We start from the raw sequence: 6,005 nt of genomic DNA, 5'->3' as shown, positions 1-6,005 counted from the left end.
TCGCCCCACTCGCCCAAGACGGACCACCGTTCTCCCCGTCCTCGACACCCGACGGTCCGTCTCCCCCAGGAGGCCTTCCCCGCTTCATCTCATCTCCCCACCTGTCGGTTCGGTTCTTCCGCATCCCATTGGCGGTTGCGTTCCCGGCTCTCGCGTCGGTCGTCCGCCGCGCGCCGTCCTCTCCTCCGCCCCCCGGTCCCGTTTGTCGTGGGACGTCCCCCCGAAGAGCCCCGCTCCTTCCCTGCCGGCACCGCGCCTTTCCGGTCCGTCCTCGCCCGCCGGCTCGCGCTCTTCAACCGGGGCGCGGCACCGCCCGAGGCCTTGTCCGACGGGGTCCCCGGAGCGCTCCGTCGGCCCGCCCGGCTTCACGTTTCCCCAGGAGGTCCGGCCGTCTTCCGTCCCCCTCACGTGCCCGGCCCTGTCCGGGGGCCGGCGGCGTCCCCGAATGGCGGGGTCCGCGGGCCCGTCTCCCCTCTGATGTCGAGCCCGGCCCGTGGGTGACTCCGACGGCACCGCTCGAGGAGCCGGGGTGGGACGGATCCGGGCGGGAGGCCTCGGCTCGCTCGGTCCGGCAGCCGGGCGGCCGCCCAGCCCGGTTGGCTCGTCTCCTTCCTTGTCGGGCGGTCGGTCCGGCGTGTTTATTGAGCACTTACCGTGCGCGGGGCACTGTGCCGAGCGTATAGGAGAGGACAGCTTGGGAGACGCGCTCCCTGCCTACAACGAGCTTCCAGTCTAGAAGGGGAGACGGACGTTAATATAGAGAGACGGCCGCGTCGGCGGCGAATACGCGGCCGGGGCGGCAAAATAGCGCTGGGTTTGACGTGGTTCCTTTCGTTCATCACAGGCCCGGAGCACCCGGCTGACGGGGGGGCTAAGTGAGCTCCCGGAGACGTGTCACAAACTCACACCCGCCCAGACCCACGGGGTCACCAATTGGCACTTAAAAATAACGATGATAATAATAACGATACTAGTAGAAGCGGCGTAGCTTAGTGGAAGGAGATTCTTTGGAGTCAGAGGTCATGGGTTCTAATCCCCTCTCATCAGCCGCGTGACCTCGGACAAGTCACTTCACTTTTTGGTGCCTCAGTTCCCTCCTCTGTGAAATGGGGTTGAAGACGGCGAGCCCCACGCGGGACAACGTGATGACCTTGTATCTACCCCGGCGCTGAGAAGTGTGCTTGGCACATAGTAAGCGCTTAACAAACACCACCATTATTATTAAGTGCTTAACTATGTGCCAGACGCTGTACTCAGCGCTGACAGAACCCCCCCACGGATCCTCGGGGCCATCAAAAACCGCTGACTGTTTTAGACGGTGAGCCCGTCGTCGGGCAGGCCGGTCTCCATCTGTTGCCGAATCGTCCGTTCCAAGCGCTTAGTCCAGTGCTCTGCACATAGTAAGCGCTCAATAAATACGATCGAAGGAATGAATGCCGACACGAGGGCGGCCCATTGACGGCATGGGCAAACTCCAGGGCGCAAACCCTGGGGGAGTTGGCCCAGATCCACCCCACCTACCCGCCCCTTCCACGGACCCTCACTGGAGAAGCGGCGGGGCCCAGTGGTTAGAGCCCGGGCCTCGGAGTCAGAAGGACCTGGGTTCTAATCCCGGCTCCACCACTGATCTGCTGGGTGATCGTGGACAAGTCGCTTCCCTTCTCTGGGCCTCAGTTCCCTCGTCTGTAAAAGGGGGATGAAGACTGGGAGCCCCACGGGGGAACGACCCGATCGCCTCGTACCTCCCCCGGCGCTTAAAACAGTTCTTGATGCCTAACGAGTGCCATTATTATTATCATTATTCTTCCTCCCAGCCCAGGCCAATACCACAGCCCCAACCCTCCCCCTAGTCACCCAGCACTGACCCAAAAGGACCTGGGTTCTAATTCCTCCCCTGCCGTGTGTTTGGTGTGTGATCTTTACCCTATTTATTTTGTTAATGAGGCGTCCATCCCCTCGATTCTATTTATTGCTATTAGGTTGTCTTGTTTTTGTCCGTCCGTCTCCCCCGATTAGACTATAAGCCCGTCAACGGGCAGGGACTATATCTGTTGCCGAAGTGTCCATTCCAAGCGCTTACTACACTGTTCTGCACATAGTAAGAGCTCAGTAAATACTATTGAACGAATGAATGATCTCAGGCAAGTCATTTCACTTTTCTGGGCCTCAGTTACTCCATCTGTAAGTTGGGGACTGAGACCCGTAAACCCCATGCGGGACAGGGACCGTGTCCGACCCGATGAGCTTCCATCTACCTCGGCGTTCAGTACGGTGCCTGGGACATAGTAAATGCTTGTCAAAAAACCATTACAACAAAAAACCCGCTCCAGATCAGAATCGGAGGGGCTCTTTTCCCGCCGATTCTCCTGCTAGTTCTGGCTCAGTGGAAAAGAGGCCGGGCTTGGGAGTCAGGGGTCATGGGTTCGAGTCCCGGCTCTGCCACTTGTCAGCCGTGTGGACTGTGGGCAAGTCACTTCACTGGGCCTCAGTTCCCTCATCTGTAAACTGGGGATGAAGACTGTGAACCTCCCGTGGGACAACCCGATGACCCTGTATCTCCCCCGGCGCTTAGAACGGTGCTCTGCACATAGTAAGCGCTCAACAAGTACCAACATCATTATTATTATTGTTCTAGGGGGTTTCCAGCCCCCCGTGCCCATGCCGCTCCCCGGAGACCCGGCCCGAGCAGGGGAGACCCAAGCGGAAACTTCTGTTGTGCTTCGCTGTCTCCCCCGTTTAGAACGTGAGCCCGTCGTTGGGCGGGGATTGTCTCCTATCCGTTGCCGAATTGTCCATTCCAAGCGCTCGGTACAGTGCTCTGCACATAGTAAGCGCCCAATAAATACGATTGAATGAATGAATGAAGCTCCATCCGGCATGAGAGAGGTTTGGGGGGCTTCCCCTCGTCCCTCTTTGGTGCCCTGATGCTGGGGAGGGCGGGCAACGGGGAGAGTTGGGCACCGGGCTGCGGGCAGGGCCTGTGTCTGTTTATTCTATTCGTACTCCCGAGCGCTTAGTGCAGTGCTCTGCACACAGTAAGGCCCGATAAATGCAACTGAATCAACACGGAAAGCTCAGAAAACCCGGGCCGGGGCTCTCCGTTAAGACTGGAAACCCCTTGTGGGCAGGGATCCTGTCCCTCTACGGAATGGACGTCGTCGCCGGGCGTTTACTACAGTCCTCCGCACGTCCAATCAATACCCTCGGTTGACGGACAGCCCCGACCAGCAGGCCCCAGTGGCCACCAGGTGGCGCCCGGGCTCTAGCTTGCCCCGGGGGGGTCCTCTAAGCTCCCATCTCCCCGCGACGTCCACTATGACACTCCTGTTTGTCATTTCTTTCTTTCTACTCATCTCCGCCTCCCCCTCTAGACCGTAGGCTCATCGCGGACAGGGACCGCGGCTTGATTGTCGTTGTGGACTCTCCCAAGCGCTTGGCGCGCCTCGGTGGCAAGAGCCCGGGCTTGGGAGTCCGAGGTCGTGGGTTCGAATCCCAGCTCTGCCACTGGTCAGCTGTGGGACTGTGGGCGAGTCGCTTCACTGGGCCTCAGTGACCTCACCTGTGAGCCTCCCGTGGGACAACGTGATGACCCTGTATCTCCCCCAGCGCTTAGAACAGTGCTCTGCACATAGTAAGCGCTTAACAAATCCCGACATTATTATTAGTAGCACAGTGCTCTCCGCACAGTGAGCACTCAATAAATACGACTGCGTGAATCAGTGAGCTCACTCACCCCCGGCCCGATCTATGACAAGATATTCTATTGCGCGTTACTCCGATCCAGAATCGATTTTAGTGTGTACCCTGTGCTACACTCTAAGCTCCTCGAGGGAGGAGATAATAATAATAATAACGTTGGTGTTGGTTAAGCCCTTACTCTGTGCACAGCACTGCTCTAAGCGCTGGGGGAGATACAGGGTCATCGGGTCGTCCCTCGTGAGGCTCACAGGCTTCATCCCCCTTTTCCAGATGAGGGAACTGAGGCCCAGAGAAGTCAAGTGACTTGCCCACGGTCACACGGCTGACAAGGGACAGAGCGGGGATTCGAACCCAGGACCTCTGACTCCCAAGCCAGGGCTCTTTCCACTGAGCCACGCTGCTCTCGTCCCACCATTCCGGGCGCCGACGGTGGCGCGCTCGGCACGGGGCTTGAACCTTCAGGGCAGCCCGCCGATTGGTCGGCGGAGAAGCAGCGTGGCTCAGTGGAAAGAGCCCGGCCTTGGGAGTCAGAGGTCGTGGGTCCGAATCCCGGCTCTGCCACTCGTCAGCCGTGTGGACCGTGGGCAAGTCGCTTCACTTCTCTGGGCCTCAGTTCCCTCATCTGCAAAACGGGGACGAAGACTGTGAACCCCACTTGGGACGACCTGATGACCCTGTGTCTACCCCAGCGTTTAGAACAGTGCTCGGCACATAGTAAGCGCTTTACAAATACCCTAATTATTATTATTATTCCAGGTGCCCCACGGGCCCCTCCGCCAGGACTCCCTACAGGCCCGCGCTGCCGGAAGACACCCCCGCTCCCGTCCTGTCCGCTCCACGCGGGGGTGGACTGGGCTTGGAGGGGCGGGGAAGCTCTTTCCCCGGAGGTGTCCCTAATCAGCGTGGCCCGGTGGAAAGAGCCCGGGCTTAGGAGTCAGAGGCCATGGGTTCGAATCCCGGCTCCACCGCCAGTCAGCTGTGTGACTTTGGGCGAGTCGCCTCACTTCTCGGTGCCTCAGTGACCTCATCTGTCAAATGGGGATGAAGACCGTGAGCCTCACGTGGGACGATCTGATGACCCCCGTCTCTCCCCCAGCGCTTAGAACGGCGCTCGGCACATAGTAAGCGCTTCACAGATACCAACATTATTATATTATTAATTGATGGGATACATCCAGGAATGGAATACACTGTACAGCGGCGTGGCTCAGTGGAACGAGCCCGGGCTCGGGAGTCAGAGGTCGTGGGTTTGAATCCCGGCTCTGCCCCTTGTCAGCTGTGTGACGGTGGGCGAGTCACTTAACTGGGCCTCAGCTGCCTCATCTGGAAAACGGGGATGAAGACCGTGAGCCTCCCGCGGGACAACCCGATGACCCCGGATCTCCCCCGGCGCTTAGAACGGTGCTCTGCCCATAGTAAGCGCTTAACAGACACCAACGTGACTTTTATTAATATTAAGCCGGAAGAGCGTTTCCCAGGGTTTGGGCAGCCTGGCGGGGGGCAGCGCCTGGGAGCCGATGGGCCTCACTCTCCGCTGGCCGCCGCCGCCGAGCGGACAGCCGGACCGCGGCCGAGCTCCGCGCCCAGAACTGAGCGGACGGCCTAAGGTGGGGGCAGGCCAACCGCTGCTCACGTCCCCACCCCCGGCACCCGAGGCCCGCGCGACCCCCCGTGAGCGGGGGCCGGGCCCGGGGACCCGGGAATCGACTCCGTCCACGCGGGGACCCTCCCCTTCCCGGCCGGTGAGACTCGGAGCCCCGGACGCTGGGGGCCATTCCCCATCCCGGGGCGTCCAATCACACCCGGCGTTACGCTCTCTTGGTGATCGAGGCTGACGACTGAATGATTCTTGCCTTTTGCCAAGCGTCGGATGCCATAAACGTTCAATTCGTTGATGGAAAAAAAACCCACCGCTCCGCCAACCATCCAAAAGCAAGGCAGAATAGAAAGCTCTGCTACTTACAATCTCTCCCCGTCAACCAATCACGAAGGTCACAACGGAAACGCCGTCACGACGCGACGCGTACTAAAAGAGCGGGTTTGGGAAAGGCGTCTCCCCGGAAACTTAACGGAGAAGCGAGTGGCCGGAGCGGGCTCGGGGACGCGGTCTCGGCGGCCCCGAGCGAAGACGAGGCCGGCCATCCCCGGGGGGCTCCGGCGCCTTCTCGGGCCTCCCCCGGAGGCCGGGACCCCCATCCAACTGCCCATCTTCCACGCCGGTTGCCGCGGTCCCATTTCGGGAACCGGCCATCTCACCCTGAAGCTCAAATGCACTCAGGATTCAGAAACAAGCAGAGCCCTTCCAG

This window comes from Ornithorhynchus anatinus, chromosome 21 (genome assembly GCF_004115215.2).
Source record: "Ornithorhynchus anatinus isolate Pmale09 chromosome 21, mOrnAna1.pri.v4, whole genome shotgun sequence".
Lineage (NCBI taxonomy): Eukaryota > Metazoa > Chordata > Mammalia > Monotremata > Ornithorhynchidae > Ornithorhynchus > Ornithorhynchus anatinus.
The sequence above is the reverse complement of the archived record's forward strand: the minus strand, read 5'-3'. Positions refer to the sequence as shown.